General features: G+C 39.6%; 1 protein-coding gene across 2 annotated transcripts in view; it reads right to left on the reverse strand.

The window, feature by feature from the left end:
* The window catches only part of ARMH3 (armadillo like helical domain containing 3), a 168,421-nt gene that overhangs the window by 34,422 nt on the left and 111,005 nt on the right, over nt 1–22,994 (reverse strand). Inside the window, exon 24 of one of the 2 annotated variants that reach the window (XR_009696137.1) lies at nt 6,029–6,131. The exons of the other annotated variant lie outside the window; for it this stretch is intronic. The gene's annotated coding sequence lies outside the window, so the exon portion shown is untranslated. The remainder of the gene's footprint in view (nt 1–6,028; nt 6,132–22,994) is intronic. 2 annotated transcript variants of the gene reach the window in all.

Genomic DNA, 22,994 nt, shown 5'->3' on the forward strand with positions numbered 1-22,994 from the left:
TATTTCTGAAAAGGAGACTTGAAAGGAGAGGAGGAGTAGGGAAGAAGAGGATGGTGTAAATGGACAATGAGTGAGGAAACAGCCATTATGCACTAAGGTTTCTCTTTGACAAAGGTAGCAAAACATCAAGTTGGAAAAGAATCTTTGCAAGAAATGATGCTAGAACAACTGAATATCTACATGCAAAGGGATGAAGCTGAACCACATACCATACCCATACCATACCAAAAATTAACTCAAAATAGAACATAGATTTAATATAAGATCTAAAAACCATAAAACTTTTAGAAGAACACATGAGAGTACATCTTCATGAACTTGGGTGAGGCAATGATTCCTTAGGGTAACAAAAGCACAAGTGACAAAAAAACAGAAGTAGGTCAAGTTTAAAAACTTCTCTGCTGCAAATGATAACCATCAAGAAAATGAAAGACAACCCACAGAATGGGAGAAAATACTTGCAAATCATGTATGTGATGAAAAACCCCCATGAGATACCACTTCACACCCACCAGGATAGTAATAACCAAAAAGACAGTTAACAAGTGTTGGCAAGGACATGAAGAAATTAGAACTCATACATTGCTGATGGGATAGTAAAATGGTACAGCTACTTTGGAAAGTGGTTTGGCAGTTCCTCAAATGTTAGTACACAGAGTTACCCTATGACCCAGAAATTCTACTCTTTTAACATGCCCCCAAAAATGAAAACATTATGTTTACACAAAAACTTGTACATAATTGTTCACAGTGGCATTATTCATAATATCCAAAAAGTAGAAACAACCCAAATAGATAAATAAAATGTGGTATAGCTATAGTTAAATATTATTCACCCACAAAAAGGAATGAAGTACTGATAAATGCTAAAATATGAATGATTCTTGAAAAAGTTGTTATGTGAAAGAAACCAGACACAAAAGGCCACATAATGTACTGTTCCATTTACAGGAAAGGTTTAGAACAGGCAAATTATACAGACAGAAAATAAATTAGTGGTTGCTTGGGGCTAAGGGAAGGATTAGAGGAGAAATGCAGATGGACTTCTAAAGGATATGGAGTACCTTTCTGGGGGGACAACATTCTAAAAGTAGATTGTGGTGATAGTTGTATTACCTTGTGAGTATATTAAACAATGGGTTGCACACATTAAATGTCTGAGTTATAACATATGAATTGTTGTTCAGTCGCCCAGTTGTGTCCAACTCTTTGCGACCCCGTGGACTGCAGCACACCAGTCTTGGCTTAAGGCATCCTCGACTCCAGCAGTTCTTGAGCAAGCTGCTTTCCTTAGTAAACAATTCCACATAGAATTCACAGATCCCAGAGTTCTTCACACACCAAGATAATTTTCCTAGAGCTTGTGTATGCCCATGATGCTGGTGGCAAGAGGAAAAGGAGCTCACTGGGTCACTCTGTCATAAATTAGAGCGGACAGAGTCTAAGGAGCTTCTTCTAGAGAGGCCTCTGTGGTCAGTGCCATAAGAGGGAGCAGAGATACGGGCACTGACACTGGAAGCCACATGTGCAGGGAGGAATAACTCTGCCCAGAGATAAGAAAAGTTCAACTCCTGGCAACATGCATGATATCTTCAGATGAAAAGGTCTGCATTTGTCAAACCACGTCAACTTCTGGCTGTTGAACATAGAACTCCTTGGAATAAAATGTTATGAGTAGACTGAAGGGGGAGAAAGAAGGTTCTCCTAGTCTCAACACTCGTGACTACTTTTTGTTTTTGAGAAATGACTGGAGCTGCCTACATTACTCAGAGAAAGCCATCCATCCAAGACTAGGAAGAGGATTTAAAGAAATAAGGCCTAAGGAAAGGGGAAGGAGTCTGGAGGTAGAACTTAGTGGGGAAAGGGAATACAAATTCTTACCAAACCATCAGTTTTCCTCACACTAGAACTGAATGCACCATGAAATTTATTTTGCACCAAATTTATTTTGTTCACCAATATATTCCCAAGCCTTTAGCAAAACTGAATAAATTAAAGTCTACAAAGGTTTTTGTCCAATCTCACCACAAGTAAGGAGGTTCATGATCACCAGCTACTCTCCAAAAGCATGAAAATAACAATAAAAATGTTTTATCCCCAACCCGGAAGAAAAGGTGACTCAGACATGAACAGCTGTCCCCAAAAGAAGGAACAAACGTTGTCACTGAAGACAGTAAAGTTTTCTCTTCCTTTCAAGTCATATGAGGAGGTCAGGAAAAAACTTTTTGGCATTTCTTATAAAAATAATCTAGTATCTTCTAAAAGTAAGCCTGAATTTTTGTTTGTTTGTTTAGGGGTAGGGAGTGGGGGAGGTGTTGGGTAGTATGTTATACTCTGGTTCTGGGTCTCCTAAATACTACTGAATTGGAAAGTTCCAAAAAGGGAAAGGAAGAAGAAATAGACAATGTCATAGAAAGGGAAATTGCTGAAGTCAGTCACAGTAAGGGATGGATTTGCACCCAAAGCACCTTTAAGGGCAAGAATCTGGGCCACCCTCCAATGCAACTGTCAACTTCTTACTGCTGAAGACAGGGGTCACTTATATAAACTGAAGCAAAATGAAGTGGACAGATGGAACAGCAAGGCTGAGCTACAAACTGGCTGGGGATTTCTTGGTCCATTTTTAACTTACTCTCTGACTCATGACTCTGCAAAGTGGCTTTCTTTTCCCCAGTGCTGGATGGATGATGGCTGAGACACATAGTTAATGCCCAACTTAGCCAGGAAATACATGGAAATGTTACCTTAAAATGCAGGCAATGAAAAAAAAAAAAAAAAAATGCAGGCAACGCAGCTTAGGAGAAAATGTGGGTTCTTCCTTATATCCAATGCAAATCTAACATAAATCCTCCTAACATGCAATTTCTCACAATCCCAGCTACCTTCCATAGACAGAAGTCTCTAAGGGTCTTTTATAAAACAATAAATAAATAATAGTTTCATCCAGAAGCTCGGAACATGGTGCTTGTTTCCTTACTAAGACATCTGAGAAAGCAGACTGTCTCTAAAAGCTGCTATGTAAATTCTTCAGGCACAAAGGAGAAAAACAGGCAAAGGTTGTTTACAGGCAGATTCTGTAGCTCTGATTCCAAGGAAAGAGGGAACATAACTGGTATATGCAACAAGGTACATATGAGGAAAATTCCTAAAAGTTTCACCCTAACACTATTCTTATAAGGTCACAGATTTACATGAAAGGGTCTGATTATGGTGAATACCTAAAGCCTGATACATCTGGATTTCAAGCCCAGTCTCATCAAGCTATTGTCCTGTATTCTCAAATACTTGCTAAACATGTACACCTGTATATCATGCTTTGTTTACATGGTTTTCTTCACACTGTTGTTGCTCAGTTGCTAAGTTGTGTCTGACTTTTTGCGACCCACGGACTGCAGCATGCCAGGCTTCCCTGTCCTCCACCATCTCCTGGACACGGAATACTATTTTTCTTCATTACCAAAAAGCCAAAGTCTTAGTTTTCCTTTTGAAAGGCCCAGTTAAAGCACCATCATTTCCCTGCACAACATAATTCACATAATGTAAAAAACAAAGCTTTAGAGGCATTAGACCTAAGTTAAAATTCTGATTTTTCTACTTCTAGGCTGTAAGACCTTGGGCAAGACACCAACCTCTCCGAGTACCAGAGAAGTATTCTTCACCTGGTTGGGTTTCCTTTCCAAAGTTTTTCTTTGTGTCTTCCTATGTAACCATAACTTGCCCTAAAGAAAACTTAACCCCTCAAGCAGTTTCCGTTTTCCTAGACCCAAAAGAGCAGTCCAGTGATCTGTACTACAGAATATATTCCCAGATATCTGGAATTAAAGATAATTCCCTGATGGTCCAGGGGTTAGGAGTCCTTGATTCCACTGCAGGACTGCAGGGGACATGACTTTGATCCCTGGTCAGGGAACTAAGATCCCACAGGCCACATGGCATGGACAAAAAAAAAAAAAAAAGACAAGGAAAAAAAAGAAAGTGACAAGAAAACCATCATATTCATACCTGCTTCAACCTGGGAAACCTTCAAATATACAGGTTACAAGACTGGCTTCTGAGAAAGGGTGAAGGTATGACTTTAGTGGTATGTGGCAGTGATTAACATTTCTTTTCACCTTCAGAATTGCCTCATATACTCCCATTTCATGCAGTAATAAGCTTCCCTCTTCATGAAGTCAATGAATCTTCAGCCCATCCAATTCAACAACAACAAAAAAAAGCAATTTCCCTTGATGCCTGTTAACAGCAGTGTATTACAAGCCTCAGAGATTCTGCTGATTAACATTAAACAAAATAAAACCTCAAATAAGAATAGCTTTTAACCTTTTCACTTTGAAACTATCTAGTCAAAACTTCAGCAAGTGACCTGTTTCCTCTAACTCACCCTTTATGTTCTAGGTCTTAACCCTTTCATGCCAAATATCCCCTTCTTTATACTGCTGTTTCTGTGGCCATTCTTTTCAAGACCAGAGACACAAAAATGGACCCTTACTATAGAAGACATTTTGACAACCATCAGGAAGGATGAGCTACTGGCCAATGCATCTAGTTGCGTGCTTTATTCAATGATCCAAAGTATGTAAATTGGCCAAAAGAATTTGATTTATTAGTATACATAAACTCATTGGGGTTGCAAGAATCAGACACGACTTAGCAACTAAACCACCATAAACTTACTGACTGAAGGAAATGGAACAGTGAATGGTGTAGTCCCAAACTACACCATGGTTTAGTGCAGTTCAGTTCAGTCCCTCAGTCGTGTCTGACTCTTTGAGACCCCATGAATCACAGCACGCCAGGACTCCCTGTCCATCACCAACTCGCGGAGTTTACTCAAACTCATGTCCATCGAGTCAGTGATGCCATCCAGCCATCTCCTCCTCTGTCGTCCCCTTCTCCTCCTCTGTCGTCCCCTTCTCCTCCTGCCCCCAATCCCTCCCAGCATCAGGGTCTTTTCCAATAAGTCAACTCGTCACGTGAGGTGGCCAAAGTATTGGAGTTTCAGCTTGGGCATCAGTCCTTCCAATGGTAACTCTCAGGTTTTAACTTGGGGAATGGCTTAAGGAAGTATCTCTCTCGATTTCTAGGTGACAAGCACATGTATCATACTCGGCAAGTTATTCACCTACTGGACATTTTTCTAGTCTCTGCATTAGACAAACGAAAGTTCACAATTCATTAACTGGAGGGAAACAAGAAAGAGTTAATGTGTATGAAATGTACATGGCCTGAGGGGCAGTTGCCTCATTTTCTGAAGCTGTGCATGGCTACACATTTTGGCAGTTTGAGATTTCTACCTTGATGCATGATTTTGCCCAATGTAGGTTTCTGCCTCATCACCTGCTGGAAATTAAGCAATTGGTTATAGCTACTTTGCTTGAAAAATGAGCTAATTTCTAGTTACTGTGGCCCCAAACCACAGATTTAAGCCAAGTGAGATACCATGGGCTTTACATTTTGGCTAAATTATCTCTTCTAGCACTGCTAAGAGAGGGAAACAGAATTCCTTCTTGCTTTTTAGATACCAGCCTGATTTTGTTTCACTCTTTCCAAAATCACAATGAAAGTAAATGAAGAAAAATGAACCACAGGAGACGAAGGAACCACAAAAGTCAAATAGACCATGTACATTTCCATAGAAGATACCACTTAATCTATGCCCCTTAGAAATGCTTGCTTTTTATCAAAGCTTTCTCTCAATAAATGAACAGAGGCTCCAAAACTTTCCTAGGACAAAACACCTACAAGATAAGCCTCCCCCTGCTCAGATCCCATTATTCTGTGCTACAGATTCCCTTACTTTGTTCTAGTGGCAGGCCAGGAGTTGCTGGCAGAGTTCCTAGGGCTGCAGGATGTAAACCTTTGATATCCTTTGCAATTAGTAGTTTAGCCCTGGATTTCTTGTCTCCAGAAGCAAGGCCCATCTACACTCTCAGAAATTAGTGACTATAAAGGAACAAAACAGGCCATGTGAAAATGTCTAACAGACTTTCTACCTTATTTCAGGATACAAGAAAATCCTAATACATACCTGCAAGGACTTCTGAGGCAGTGGAGATCAGCTCAAAACCCCAAGAAGTGATCTATTTTTAATTAACAGTGAACATTCCAATCCCTTGAATGTGACCTGAGAACTTAAAAAAGAAAACTGACATGTGCCAAAACCCTGAAACATTTTAATTATACCTCATTCCCATCAGCACAATTAATCAACTTATTATAAGACATTTATAACTTTTGAATATGGGGGACAGGATGGCAAAAAAAAAAATTAGTAACTGACTAACTTAGGCTTCTTTTCCTATCAATTCAAAAACAGAGGGAAATTAATTTAGTGAATCACATGCTAGACTGGGGAGAACAGGGAATATTCTGTGGATCCCATACTATAGTTAGAGAAAAACAGGCACATGGATTCCAAACTAAGCGGGAAGAGCTGTGCATATACTTCAGTAGTGGAGAGGGAGGAATGGAGATCTCATGTGGATAAAAACAGAAGACAGCTGACCAGATTCCTTGGTTAGTCCAGTGTGGGCCATATGGACACCATACTAGCAAGGAGTGGGTCTGAGGTTCATGTCATCAGAGAGAGGAGGGTGGGCATATGGATCACATACTGGTTTTCAACTACTCCAAGTAAAGAATGAAATTAAAAGACATGAAAAGGGGTTTATGCTCCATCCCAGGGGTATCTTTTAGAACTCCTCAGGAAAGGCAATCAGCAACTCTGCCGAAGTAATTAAGCAAGTGAACATTTACCATAAAGCCCACATCAGTTAAGTGAACAGAGATGAATCTTATTACAGCACACTGTCAGCTCTGAGCCTGTAGGCGCTAACCACCGAGATGCCTTGCTATGTGCCTTGACTGCTGGCCCACCCACTGTGGTGGAGCGCTTTGCCTTTCTTTGCAGCTCTGAAGAAGCAGGCTTCTTTCACCTGCTCTGGCTGTGTTCTGTTGCCTTCAGAAAGTCCTAGTACAAGTGGTTTAGTGCTAAGAAGCCTGAGTATAACTAGTAGAGGCAGGTGGTGGGGTTGGCTAGAGAAAGGAGCCCTGAGAGGTAGAATATATGGGTGTTGGAGAAAAAGCAGGGGAGCTGGATAGTAAAGTAAGGAGAATAGGACAATTGAGTAAATCAAGAAGTAATCAGGTAAATCAAGAAGAATAAATAACCTCCTCAAAGTTTCAAACCATTCTGCTTAGGTGAAGTTGATGGTATCTCTTCTCGCTGAAAAGGAGAAAAGTTAAAACTTCACTGCAAAGACTGAGGGCAAGAGGAGAAGGGGGTAACAAAGGATGAGATGGTTGGATGGCATCATCAACACAATGAACATTAGTTTGAGTAAATTCTGGGAGATGGTGAAGAACATGGAAGCCTGGCGTGCTGCAGTCCATGGGGTTGCAAAGAGTGGGACACGACTAAGCAACTGAACAACAACAATAATGCAAAATACTTTCTCCACAGGAAAAGAAATACTACTAAGGAATATTGCTTTTTCAGTGTTAATAGTAGCCTCAATATCTGCTTTATTAATGAGTTAGCTCCAAATCTAAAGGGTCTGATTTTTTTCAACAACCTAATCACTATCTATTGTTGAACTTCACTGTTTGCTAAATGAAATTGGTGTTTAATCAATCATTCTAGATTAACAAATGGTACCTGATATACATTTGGCCCTATTTTTTTCTGCAAAGAAGAGTAAAAAAAAAAACCAAAAAAAGCCTCAAACTGACTAAATGGTAGTCTACTAAGTTAGAGACCCAGAGAGCTTCTATTCAACAGAAACTCTCACAAGAGGATAGCTGTAAGAGTCCTTGTGGGGACAAATTACAAAATCATATAACACATGTAAAAAAAAACTCATCAAAGGCCATGTGTCTGTCACTCGGAGGAGTAGTTAACAGTATACAGACAAGTAGATAAGGCCTCTGCGCTTACAGATCTGTAAATCTTTAACTCTTTATCAAGAGGAGATTCCCAAAGACATTGCTGGGAGAAGACATGACCAGCTACTGAGAAAATGAGATGGAATGGGTTTGTGACCCAAACTGATGGAGGTCTTATAGCACATGCACACGCAGGCACTCATATATTCGAACTTCTCTCTAGACCTAGGACAAATGCAAACACAGAGCTGTGGTAAAAGTGATTTATAGCCTTACTTTCTATCGTAGCTCTTTGTTTGCAACAGAGCCTGCAGTTTCCTTACATTCAAAGGCAGTGAGAGGTGGGAAAAGGAGAGGAGACTAGATGACTACTACTCAGAACCAAGCAGAGCTGCCCAGGAGAGGACTTAATGGGAGGATAAATTTGGGACCTGATTCTCTGACAGCACCTCCAGTAATAGCTAGTAAAGCAGGGGGTGAGAGCCAGCTCCACACATTCATCATAATAGTGCAACAAGATGAAGGTCTTTGGGGGAGAGTCTATGAAATCCGGAGTAAGAAAATGAAGCCCATGTGGAGGGCGAGGCGGTTGGCTCTGGCAAATTGTCTCTACAGGAGGCTGGGTATAATTGTTTTATGCTCACAAAGAAGTTATTATCTGCTTTCTCTCCAATATACCAGAAATAGTGGTAAGCTTTTCCTCTCCTGAAAAAGTGATGTTACCAAAAGGACAGATTTAGTTTTAAAGTGATTCTAGAACTTTATTTATCCTGTATGCACCATTTAAGAAAGAAAGAAATCTTCTATCTTCTCTACCTCCCCTACTCTGCAAATTGACTGCTTTTTCGCTTAGTGAAGGAACACTGTCCCTACAAAACCTAGAAAATCCTAAGTGTCTGAAGCTAAGGATTTGATAACACAGACCATGACGTAACCATTTAGTTTGTTTGACAAACACGTGAATACCGACCATGTGTAGGTACTATGCAAGGCAATGGGGAGGTGAATGAAATTTTATCCCAGATAACAAGGAACTTATAGATTAGTGGAATAGACATGCCACAGACAGACAATCTCATTATAATGTTGTAAGGGCTATACAGACAAAGAATCAACGAGAGGTATCATGAGCACGCAGAGGAGGGATATTAGACCAAGCTGGGGACTTAGGAAAGGTACCCTGAAGGGAGATGGCACTTGAGCAGAGTATGGAAATATGAGTTAATCAGGGAAGGGAAGAGAAGAATGTTTTGACACATTTTCTTATGGGGACGGAGACTATTACCCAACTTTTACTAAATCAGACTAAAGAAACCTTACTAGATTAGTTAAATTAAGGTTATTGCAACTAAACAACAACAACAAAAACACAGCCATCCAGGTTTTCCAGTAAACCAAAGAGAAAAGTTGGGATTCCCAGGTGGCTCAGTGGTAAAGAACCCACGTGCCAATGCAGGAGGCGCAGGAGATGTGGGTTTGATCTGCAGGTAGGGAAGATACCCTGGAGGAGGAAATGGCAACCCACTCCAGTATTCTTGACTGAAAAATCCTGTGGGCAGAGGTGCCTGGCGAGCTACAGTCCAGGGGGTCGCAAAAGAGTTGGACACGACTGAGCAACTAAGCAAAGAGAAAAGTTATAGCTTCCTTTCCCAGGGTCTTGTTTTAAATCTTTTCCAGCTAAGGGGAATCAGGATATCTTAGTGAAAGCCATGAAACCTTTGCTTGCTGGGTCCTGTTTGCATCTTTTTGCTCAGTGCTAATATAAAGATGCCCATGGCAAGTTCTGAGCCTCCCCTCCCTTTAACTAAGTGTAGACACAAAGCAGCTATCGAAGTTGAAGGCAGCCCTTTCAGCCTCATACAGGAGTGGATGCATCTCAGCTGTGCTGCGCCCCGCTGCAGTGTGTCAGTCTCCAGCTGGTAATGCAGCTGCTTCACTTAAAGCTAGACAAGCCTCTAGACTCTGATCTCCACCAAACCACACTGAAGGGACTAAACGGCTCTGCTCTGCAGCTGCCTGTTAATTCAACAGCTTCCTTGGTTCCCCTTTGGCTTATAAGACAATATACACTTGGGAGGGTCCTCAGAAGCACACAGAGAACCTTTAACCTCATGAAAAGCCTGAAAAATCACCTTACTGCCAAGAGCAGTAAGGCATCAAAACAGCTGTAACGAGTGTATAAACAGCATCAGAATCACAGATTCCTTCAGCAGAGCCTCTAGCTTACATAAATGACAGCAACCCATCATTCAGCCAATGAGGGTTTTTTTTTTTTAAGGAATCCTTAAAATCATCCTTAAAATTCAGTGAATCTGCAAGATAAAAATAGCATTAATTGCCTTAACTTGTTACTTTAAAAAAGGGAAGAAAAACAATGCATAATGCTATCAATAATTCACTTCAAAGTGGCTTTAGCTGTCTCAAAGCCCCATTTCAGATAATTAAAATCTTTTGGCTGTGCTCTTGTTATCCTGGAGGAAATCAGAAGTTTGTAAGCTCTACTGTGTTGGGATAAATAACTCAGCTCATAAATAAGGGAGACACTGGTAACTATTCCAAAGCATTACTTCCTGGCTATACCAGGTTAGTCCAGGAGCTGCCAAGACTGTTGTTTATTAAGATGTGAAGCAGACTCTTATAATGGGGCTCCAGAGACATATCTGGGAAGTACTATTAAAGGGGGGAGCCCTATAAGAACTTCTTAGGCAACTCAATATCCACTTTCCTAGCTTTTTAGGACCTCAGGTCAGCTGATGATTCTAGAAGACAACAGTAGTAGTATAAAGCCTTAGAACATCCATTCCAGTCATCTATTCATGCACCCAACAAACATTTATTGTACCATACTGCACTGTATGAGGGGCAGAGATTCCAGAAGTAAACAAACATAGTCTCTGTCCTTAGATGTTCACTATCTAATGATGGACAGACATGTAAACAACTATACCTCAATGTGATAAGTGTTCTAAGACAGAAATGTACAATACAGAGTCCTATAGCAATGCAGGTGTGAACCATTCTGCCTCAAAGAATCCAGTAAGCTTTGTAGGAAGGTGACATCTGAGCTAGATTTTGAAGCATTAAGTAAGATTTTGCTAGGTGAAAAGAGGAATAGGAAGACATTCTGGGTAAAAAGCATGCACAAGGGACAAAGGTATGAAATTTAATACTCTGTGGCCAAGTCTAATTCAGCCAGATCTTAGGACAGATGGGAGAGCAGTAGTAAGGTTAGAAAGATGTCATATGAAGAAATCTGGACATTATCCTATCCCTATCAATGACAGGGAATCACACAAGGTTTAAAATCTGATGATTTTTCTAACGAAATAGCTTAGACATAGAAAAGAGTGCAGAAAAGAATATAATGAATGCTTGTTTACTCAATAGCTAATTTAAGAAAGTATTACAAATACCTTTCAAACACTCCAGGTACCTCTTCTGGATTGCATACCTGTCTCTCTCTTCCTAGAAGTAAACACTCTCCTGATTTTGGCATTTATCATCCCTATACACAACAGATTTATTCTTTTACTAAAAATGTCTCCAAATAATACATATTTATTAATTTTTGTTTTTAATATTCTTATATCCTGCAATTTTAATATTACCTTATATCCTGCAATTTTTTTATCCTGCAATTTTTATTCAATATTTGTGAGATTTCTATTGATTTGTATGGTTCTAATCCATTTTCAGTGTTACAAAATATTCCAGTGTGTAAATACACAGTATATTCTGTTGCTGAAAATGTAGGTGGTTTTCAGCTCTCTTGGTATTTAAAACAATACTTAACACATGGTGTGTGTGTGGTTTTTTTTTTTTTGGCTACACCCATGGCATGCAGGACCTTAGTTCCCCAACCAGGAATCGAACCTGTATCCCCTGCACTGGAAGCATGGTCCAGACCATTGGACCACCAGAGAAGTCTCAACATGTGTTCTTATTTATACATCCTTGGAATCATTTGGGAAAGTTTGTCAAAGACGTATACTTAGGAATGAAATTACTGTACTGTAAGGTTTGGGCAACTTGGACTTTATTAGATATTGCTGAACTGCCCTCAAACGTGGTTCCAACATACTCTCATCATCAGTGTTGATGGCTGGCACTTCTGAAATTCAGCTCTAGTGATTGAATAAATGTGAGACATTATGAGACCTTGAACTAAAATGGTAGTTGTAGAAATAGAGAATTAACTTGAGAAAAATTGAAGAGGTAAAGCTGAAAGAACCTACTGACTGATTGAGTAAAGGAGAGAGAAGGCTCTAAATCAGCCTTGAGATTTCTGCTTTAGGCAACTGAACAGACAATGATACCATTAATTGAGATAGTAAACACAAAGTGATATGGTTATTCAATTGGTATACTCAGTAAGGCATATTTTGTGGAATGTCAAGTTTGAATTACTTGTAGGACCTGAAGTAGGGTATGAAGTTCAAGAGGCAAGACCATGTTGGTAGTGAAAACTGTGAAACTTGTTCACCTAGGGAGCTACAAAGAATCATTTGATACAACTTCATTTTGGAAGGACTTCATTACACTTTAATTACTATATTACATAAGCTACTACTGCAGTATTAGAGTATACATTGGCCATGTGTGTCATTTCTAGTACTACCCATAAACCTATCACCGACTTAGTTGATACCAATGGATTGATTCAGTTCAAATGATTTTCTACATATGGATTTAAAAATGTAATATATTTAAAGAATATTTTATGCAGACAGCAGGAGTCCCAGCAGGGCTCCCTAACCTCAGCCCTACTGACATTTGGGGTAGGCAATGTGTTATAGGGGCTGTCTTGGGTTTAGCAGCATCCCTGGTCTCTATTGGGAGAAGGCAATGGCACCCCACTTCAGTACTCTTGCCTGGAGTATCCCATGGATGGAGGAGCCTGGTAGGCTGCAGTCCATGGGGTCACTAAGAGTCAGACACCACTGAACGACTTCACTTTCATTTTTCGCTTTCATGCACTGGAGAAGGAAATGGCAACCCACTCCAGTATTCTTGCCTGGAGAATCCCAGGGACGGGGGAGCCTGGTGGGCTCCCGTCTATGGGGTCGCAGAGTCGGACACGACTGAAGCGACTTAGCAGCAGCAGCAGCTGACCTTTATTTACTGTATGTCACAGCACTCCCCCACCTCCACAAGCTGTGATGACCAAACATACCAAATGTCCCCTGGGGGGGGCGGGGGGGCAAAACTACATTAACTGAGAACTACTGAGTTACAGTGATACCTACACAACTCAGAATTGGTAATTAAAGTACCTATTAGCTTTTAATTATAGTTAAATTATGTATCTAGTTTTATAAGGTAAACATGAACAGATTTTTAAGTTCAAAATGAAGGCATACTATTGACGTATTATTGAGTAGAGAAGCAAATAACAGCACTACTTCAGAATACCAAAGAAGAAGAGACTGGAAGAAGGTGTGCTGTCAGCCTCATAATGAACGGCAGCTGCAATTCGCCCCACCACGGCAAAGCAGAAAGGCTTTTGTTGTGAAAACAACTTTTCAAGATAATAAATACCACTAACAAATGTCAGCAAATGTAAAGAAGCTTATTCCTAACATTAAAAATGAATCAACAAAATACACTGTCTGAAATCAGAATTAAATGTCCAACAAAGGGGACATATATGTATCTATGGCCAATTCATGTTGATCTTTGACAGAAAACAATGAAATTCTGTAAAGCAATTATTCTTCAATTAAAAAATTAATTAATTTTAAAAGGCCTGTAAAAATCTCCCTCAGGCAGAACATCTGAATAAACTCTTCTAATGAAAAAAAAAAGTCCAATAAAAAAATTTTAATGATTTTTAACAGGATCAGAATCTGTAACCTCTGGTTACTATACCATTTTTTGATGGAGATGTGGTAAAATAAATTATTATTTCAGCTATGGGCAGTTTATCAGACAATTATGAGGAAAACACTTTAAAAAAAAAACACACCTTATAAAAAGTGAAAGATCTTCAATTAAACCACTGAATAACTGCCCTACAGAATATGACATTTCTAATGATATCAACTGAGAATTTCCAGATGTACAAGGTGGATTTAGAAAATGCAGAGGAACCAGAGACCAAACTGCCAACATCTGTCGGATTACAGAGAAAGCAAGTTCAGTTTAGTTCAGTCACTCAGTCATGTCCGACTCTTTGCGACCCCATGAACCTCAGCATGCCAGGCCTCCCTGTCCATCACCAACTCCCGGAGTTTACCCAAACTCATGTCCATTGAGTCGGTGATGCCATCCAACCATCTCATCCTCTGTCGTCCCCTTCTCCTCCTGCCCTCAATCTTTCCCAGCATCAGGGTCTTTTTAAATGAGTCAGCTCTTCGCATCAGGTGGCCAAAGTATTGGAGCTTTAGCTTCAACATCAGTCCTTCCAATGAACATCCAGGACTGATCTCCTTTAGGATGTACTGGTTGGATCTCCTTGCAGTCCAAGGGACTCTCAAGAGTCTTCTCCAACACCACAGTTCAAAAGCATCAATTCTTCAGCACTTAGCTTTCTTTATAGTCCACCTCTCACATCCATACAGGACTACTGGAAAAACCATAGCCTTGACGAGACGGACCTTTGTTGGCAAAGTAATGTCTCTGCTTTTTAATATGCTGTCTAGGTTGGTCATAACTTTCCTTCCAAGGAGTAAGCATCTTTTAATTTCATGGCCGCAGTCACCATCTGCAGTGATTTTGGAGCCCAGAAAAAGAAAGTCAGCCACTGTTTCCCCATCTATTTGCCATGAAGTGATGGGACCAGATGCCATGATCTTAGTTTTCTGAATGTTGAGCTTTAAGCCAACTTTTTCACTCTCCTCTTTCACTTTCCATCAAGAGGCTCTTTCGTTTGTCTTCACTTTCTGCCATAAGTGTGGTGTCATCTGCATATCTGAGGTTATTGATATTTCTCCCGGCAATCTTGATTCCAGCTTGTGCTTCCTCCAGCCCAGCGCTTCTCATGATGTACTCTGCATATAAGTTAAATAAGCAGGGTGACCATATACAGCCTTGACGTACTCCTTTTCCTATTTGGAACCAGTCTGTTGTTCCATGTCCAGTTCTAACTGTTGCTTCCTGACCTGCATACAGGTTTCTCAAGAGGCAGGTCAGGTGGTCTGGTATTCCCATCTCCTTCAGAATTCTCCACAGTTTATTGTGATCCACACAGTCAAAGGCTTTGGCATAGTCAATAAAGTAGAAATAGATGTTTTTCTGGAACTCTCTTGCCTTTTTGATGATCCAGCGGATGTTGGCAATTTGATCGCTGTTTCCTCTGCCTTTTCTAAATCCAGCTTGAACATCTGGAAGTTCATGGTTCATGTATTGCTGAAGCCTGGTTTGGAGAATTTTGAGCATTACTTTACTAGCATGTGAGATGAGTGCAATTGTGCGGCAAGGGAATTCCAGAAAAACATCTACTTCTGCTTCACTGACTACACTAAAGCCTTTGACTGTGTGGATTACAACAAACTGTGGAAAATTCTTAGAGAGATGGGAATACCAGACCACCTTACCTGTCTCCTGAGAAACCTGTATGCAGGTCAAGAAGCAATGGTTAGAACCAGACACAGACAATGGACTGGCTCAAAACTGGGAAAGGAGTATGTTGAGGCTGAATATAGTCACCCTGCTTATTTAACTTATAAGCAGAGTACATCATATGAAATCCCAGGCTGGATGAATCACAAGCTGGAATCAAGACTTCCCAGAGAAATATCAACAATCTCAGATATGCAGATGACACCACTCTAATGGCAGAGAGTGAAGAGAAACTAAAGAGCTTCTTCATGAGGATGAAAGAGGAGAGTAAGAAAGCTGACTTAAAACTCAACATTCAGAAAACTAAGATCATGGCATCTGGTCCCATCACTTCATGGCAAATAGATGGGGAAACAGTGGAAACAGTGGCTGACTTTATTTTTCTGGGCTTCAAAATCACTGCAAATGATGACTGCAGCCATGAAATTAAAAGATGCTTACTCTTTGGAAGGAAAGTTATGACCAACCTAGACAGCATATTAAAAAGCAGAGACATTACTTTGCCAACAAAGGTCTGTCTAGTCAAGGCTATGGTTTTTCCAGTGGTCATGTACAGATGTGAGAGGTGCACTATAAAGAAAGCTAAGCGCCGAAGAATTGATGCTTTTGAACTGTGGTGTTGGAGAAGACTCTTGAGAGTCCCTTGGAGTGCAAGGACATCAAACCAGCCAATCCTAAAAGAAACTAACTCTGAATATTCATTGGAAGGATTGATGCTGAAGCTCCAATACTTTGGTCACCTGATGCAAAGAGTCAACTCATTGGAAAAAAGACCCTGATGCTGGGAAAGATTAAGGGCAGAAGAAGAGGGTTTCAGAGGATGAGATAGTTGGATGGCATCATTGTCACAATGGACATGAGTTTGAGCAAACTCCAGGAGACAGTGAAGGACTGGAAAGCCTGGTGTGCTGCAGTCCATGGGGTCACAAAGAGCCTGACACGACTAAGCGACTGAACAAATGATATATATTAAAAAAAAAAAAAAATCACTTGATTTGAAATGTTTTACTTTTCTCTAGATTTTAGATGACACTACCCAATGAATAAATACTTTGGATACATTTTGTCTCAGATAACTTTCACAATTCGCAGCCCAAATCTCTGAACTTGTGGCATAAATATCTTAATCTTCTGTATCTGTCAATAAGGAATTTGACTAGAACATTTAAAAAATTTCAGCACACAAGTGGTGCTCCAGCTATGTTAGGTCAAAAGTCCAGATATATTGGCAATTTATCTTGTAATTTTTTTGGCCCTGTCACACAGCTTGTGGGAATCTCAGTTCCCTGAGGAGCAACTGAACCCCAGCCCTTGGCAGTGAAATCAAGGAGTCCTAACTACTCAACCTCTAGGGAATTTCTTACTGGCATTTTAAACCAAAACTAAAGTCTTCCCTTTCTGTATCATCCTACTGCATGGTATATGTTAAAAATATTTGTCTATAGTTTTCTGAAGCAGACTCTTGTGTCATGGATATAGTTGCTAAAATCATTTAGTATGTATGAACACCGCAAAAGCTATGAATATTGCACGTTTATGCAGCAGTTACAGAATTAGAAGACAATGAATTTAATGATCCTGAGTTTTCAGCCAATGCTCACTGGCTGATCTGTGGTGAGGTTTACAAAAAATTTAGTATACTGTTAATTTCAACCCAAGATGCTTTTGAAACAAAAGGAATACCTATGGAATATTTAATCATAAAAAATACTTTTAAATTAATGAGTTAAATTTGAAGCTCCAAGGAAAGGAAAAGCTTATTCTGTGACCAATCTAGCCAAGTATTTATGTTGAAATGGAAACTTTTCATAACATCAATAATAACACATTTTTTCTAGTGGGAGTCAATATATAAAAGGTTTTATTTGTAACTGATGGCACTAGATAGCTGCAAAAGCTACAAGATATTTTTGAAAACATTTTTTTGATATTGATAAATTTTGAATTACCTTAACAATCTATGCCACACCTCTTTGAAATTGGTGTTAAAACAAGAGTTAGTGAATTCCTTTAACCTGGACAGATGTACTTTGATGTCAAATGAATTCTAAAAAAGATGAACCACTTTTATCAATGTGGACGCAAATGTCAAAGGGGAGTGACAGTGAGGTACACAATTCAGTTATTGAAAAAATTTTACGTATGTTTGTAACAATCTGGGTATATAACTCTAATTTTCAATTTTAAAAAAACATTAATAAAGGTCAAATATTTCCAATGAAAATATACCATCTGAACTGACATGTGCTGTAAGTATAAAATAGCCACCTGACTTTAAATATTTAATAAAATATTTTAAAAATACATTAATAGCTCAATAATTTATATACTGATTACATGTTAGAATGATAGTACCTGGGGTACATTTGGGTAAATAATGTATTATTAAAATTAATCTCACTTGTTTGAAAATAAAGTTATATGTGCTGACAATACTGAACCATGCTGTCTAGACCTTGTTGCAAATGTTTCCTCTCTTACTGGTCCACCTTCCCCTCCCATGGTCTGTACAATATAAGAAATCAGTACAATATGGGGCCCTAGTAAGTTAAAAACGTGAAACAGTCTTCAAAGTATCTAGTCTGGTGTATTCGACTGACCGCTGCTGACACTGGCAGGAAGAACTGAAAGTGAACTGAACTTCACCTCCAGAATTTACAACTAAGGGAAAACAACATTGCTACAGTCACTTATTCTAGTAACTTTTTGTAGACTTTATTCTAGCAACTTTTTGTAGTCCCCATCAGGTTTTCTACTTAGACAATCATGGTGTCCTCAAATAGACAGCTGGTCTTTTTTTTCAATCTAGACACCATCCATTTCTTTTTCTTGCCTGACTGCATTGTCTAGAATCTCTAGCACAATGTTGAGCAGAGGTGGGCAGAATCCCTACTTCGTTCCTGATCTTAGAGGAAAAGTGTTCAATCTTTCACCATAAAGTATAATAGCTAAAGGTTTTTTATAGATGCCCTTTATCAGGTAGAGGAAGTTCTTATATTTGTACTATGCTGAGATTTTTAAATCAATAGATACGAAAGTCAAAAGCAATCAGACTCTGGTGGGCAAATGTCCTCAACAGACTTGTCTAGTTTAGTGCTTCAAGTTGCTTCCTCTATTCTGGAATGACGTATATGACAGCATAGGAGGGAGGGAACGCTTCAGAAACTCTCCAGAAGCAAGCAATCAGGGGTAGGCAGTAGTCTGTCATTTCCGGAAGCTTTTCAAAGGAGCTATAGCTATCTTGGTCACATTCTATCTTTGGTACAACATGATTGTACCCTGGCCTTCAGATGTCCTTCCAAAGTCTTAACTGCAGTGACATTCTATCCTATGAAGTCTTGCCATCTGGTACTACTGATGCAGGTCAGTAGCTAAGGGCACAGAGTTAGTACACAGGAAATACAAAGTAAGTAATTATGGACTAATTAAGACTTAGCCAAGATGGATATGCATTTCCCAGTTGGATGAAGTGCTGCGCTATGTATAGTCAGTAAATTGCACTTTAGATCACTTTTGGATGGAAGGGGCATAAAAATACAGGATTAAGATAGGATTCGTGGCTGACATAAGCCTTTATCTCACAGCGTTTCACTATCACCTACTTATCCAGTCAAAAATTTTAAATGTCATCTCATAATTTCTTTCCCTGCTAAAACCTGTCATTCTTTTTTACAAAGTTAATTACATCTTTTAAATCACTACTTGCTAAACCCTGCAAGTATAGGTGAGCATGCTAAAGCAGAATAAGAAAACAATGGGCTACTTGATATGTATATTTGAGACAGTTCTGTTTCTGATTAAATTAGTTTTAGTTCAACACTGAACAAAATGATTAGAGTTCTGCTCCAACAGCAGACTTCATCTAGCATATTTGCATTATTTATCACACTAGGAGGAGAAGGGACAGATTTTTATTACTAGGGATACAAATCAATATGAGATTTTAACAGATGGGGTCTTGGTTGGGGGCACAACAGCCCCTTCAAGTCCAGTGCTGAAAATCATTCAGCTATAAATTCTGGAAGACCCAGAGACATTTGATTGGCAAGTCACTCATGGAATCAGCATCATCTTGCTAAATGTAATCTGCCTGGCTGGGCCAGAATGAGGGCCACACATCTGCTCAGGGTAGTCAGCAGTTAGCACACCAAGCTGCAGCCATAGAGCCATATTAAGTATTATTGCTGCAAGTAGTGTAATACTACTACAACCATAAATTCCCCACTGGGCTATTTTTAGAGACACTGAATAGATATTGAAGAGTCTGGCATTCAGGGAGGTGCTTCAAGTTGGACATGAAACGCATACATACATACATACATACATACATAAAGTAAACTATACACACAGTTCAGATCATTGGAGGCATGGGGGAGTAGGAGGAAAAAGGCACGGCAGCTTTTAGCAACGATTCAGCATTTGTGGTTCACCTGTCCCTGGGTCCCTGACATACTGCAAACCTGCCTCACAAACCCAGAGGGTAATGAAGCTTTTTGTTACAGTCCAAATATAGTAGAGAGGTAAAGAAGTTGATTCTGAGGTTGGTTCTGGGACAGAAATATCCTGGGTACTATTCTGGGTCTTAGAATACTTCAGTCGTGGAAGGGCCCAGAAAGAACAAATAAACAAAGCTTTAAACCAAAAACTAAATCCACAGAACTCCAAATAATTGGATTCAATTCATAAATTGGGGAAATGATCCACTTGTCTTTTTCTGATGGCTATCAACAAGGCCCAAAAGCTCCTTAACAGTGATTTTCTTCTTAAAATAACCCTTTCATCAGTATAGAGGTTTATATAATACTGACACCTAAGGAAAACCACTGCAACTCACCCTTCCATCTCTGCTTCCACTCAAACACAAACAAACAAACAAAATCGTTGAATTTGGAAGCAACATGAAGAAAATCCAAATTCTAGCTCCTGTTATTCAAATCAGCTTCAAAAAGTTGCTACATATAAAGTGTATAGCAAAAGTTAAATGTGTTATCCTTACCTGTGGAGATCTAATTTTTAAATTAAGATATAATTTGCATATGGTAAAATTTACCCTTTTTAGTCTTGACTTGAAGTCTTAAAGACCTGCAGTCAAGTCTAAGTCTTGAAAAATGCATAGTCATTTAATCAACAGCACAATCAAGATACAGAACAGTTTTATCACCCAAAAAATTCCCCCATGCCCTTCCTAAACCCAGCCCCTGGTTGATCTCAATTCTGTGCTTGTAATTTTTCCATTTCCAGACTATCATATACATGAAACCCTAGACTACAGCCTGTTGAGTTCAGATTCTTTCATATTGCATTTCTGTTGTTCACTCGCTCAGTCCTGCCCAACTCTGTGACTCCACGTACTGCAGCACGTCAGGCCTCCCTGTCCTTCACCATCTCCTGGAGCTTGCTCAAACTCATGTCCATTGCGTCAGTGATGCCATCCAACCATCTAATCCCCTGTTGTCCCCTTCTCCTCCTGCCTCCTCTTTCATACTGCATAATGTAATTGAATTCATCCATGTTGTGGCATGTTATCAGGAATTCATTCCTTTCTTTTGGTGAGTAGTATTTCATTATACAGGTGTGCCACAACTTGTTTATTCACTCATCAGCTGAGGATCATTTGAGTTATTTCCAGTTTCGAGAGAATGCATGAGTATAGACAGACACAGTTGAGTCTGACTCTTTGAAACCCCATGGACTGTAGCCCACCAGGCTCCTCTAATCCCAGGCAAGAATACTGGAGTGGGTTGCCATGAGTAAAGCCACTATAAACATTTATTCATGGCTTCCCTGGTGGCTTAATGGTAAAGAATCCGCCTGCCAATACAGGAGATACAGGGGTTTGACCCCTGGGTTGGGAAGATTCCCTGGACAAGGACCTGGTAACCCACTCCAGCATTGTTGCCTAGGAAATTCCATGGACAGAGGAGCTGGGTGGGCTGCAGTCCACGGGGTCGCAAAAGAGTCGGACACAATTTAGTGACTAAACAACAACAAACGTTTTTTCAAGCCAAGTTTCCATTTCACTTGGGTAAACTGCTAGGACTGGACTGCTAAAGATCTACTTTTGAAAATAGCTGCCTGATTCTATACAGCAGACGTGCATTTTCGCAACGGGATGGCTACACTGCAGGGGCCACAGTGCTTTTCTTCCTGCTCCATCTACATCATTTCTCCACCCTCCTCGGCATAGGAAACATCTCCAAATCAGTATCGCTTACAAACTTCATTAACATTCTGTTTACTTTCAGGCCTAGATCATTAATAAAAATGCTAAATATTCCTTACTTCCTCATCAGCACCCAGCAGAATCCTAGGAAACACTCTGTCTCAAGTTACACACACACACACACACACACACACACACACACACACACACTCTTTAAATTTTACACTTGTTTAACAACACATGTTGCATCAATAGTTTCTCTTCTATATTCTTAATTTTCAATCAAGCAAAGAATCTTTACTATATCACCATTAACAGCTACAAGAAAACCAAAAAGAGCTTTCCCCAACTTATTCCAAGTCAGTGTACTTTCTGCAAATCACAGACAGACAAGGACCCACAGAGCACACTTAGAAAATCTGAGGTGCTGCTCCCTAACACCAGCCTAAAAGCAACACTGGGCTTCGTTCCTCCTAAAACAGTGTCTTATTCTAAAAACAGACTTTCAAATAAATGCTGTATTAATTAAACTAGAAGAGAAAAAAAGAATGTCAGCACAATTAACATACGAAGCAACAGTATGGCCTAATTAATCACCATGAAGAGCAATTGAACAAAATACTACACATTTTTACGGAGCAATTTAATCTGGCAAGTAATTAATCACAGAAACACTAAGCAAAACAAATGGATTTCCCTTTAAGGAACTCACATTTATCATCAGTAATGTATCCCAACTCAAAATTGTCCAGTAGACAATGAATTGCCAGCTTTCTTAAAACACTGATTTTTTTTTTGTTTAAAAAAAAAAAAAAGAACATTGAGCTTTTCAAATCAAGTTACAGCCCCTGAGCATCCAAGAGCTAAGGGTTATGGGGCAGAGGTCCATGGCAATAGGCATAGAGGGCTTAATCTCAAGAGCTTTAAATCAAGGTCATTTTAGTAAAACCGGAGATAATTGCTAAATGACTCATGTAAGAAAACACTTAGCATTACGAGCAACAATTATAGGTCACAGATATAACCAAAACCCCAAAGGAAGGACCTTCAGTAGCTGACAACAGAAGGAAACAATGCTTTTGAACTTCAGGACAAGGGGGAGGGGCCCATATTAATGCAGTGAAATTTAAGTCAAAGAAATCTCTTTTACTCCTCCTCTCCTCTTCCTTTCTTCTTTAAACAATGACCCATTTTCCCTGAGCCCTGACAACTTCACCAGTTTGTTTTTCTGAATGGCCTCAAGTTTCAAAGACACAGTGACACACATTAGCTAAGAAGGTTCAAGAGGCTCTCTTCATTCATCTTCCCAGCTACCTACCTTCCTTATTTGGCTATATTTGAGACTACATGAATTGTCCTTTTTTTTTTTTTTTGCCAAGGAAGCTCA

The sequence above is a fragment of the Dama dama genome, chromosome 15, assembly GCF_033118175.1.
Source record: "Dama dama isolate Ldn47 chromosome 15, ASM3311817v1, whole genome shotgun sequence".
Taxonomy (NCBI): domain Eukaryota; kingdom Metazoa; phylum Chordata; class Mammalia; order Artiodactyla; family Cervidae; genus Dama; species Dama dama.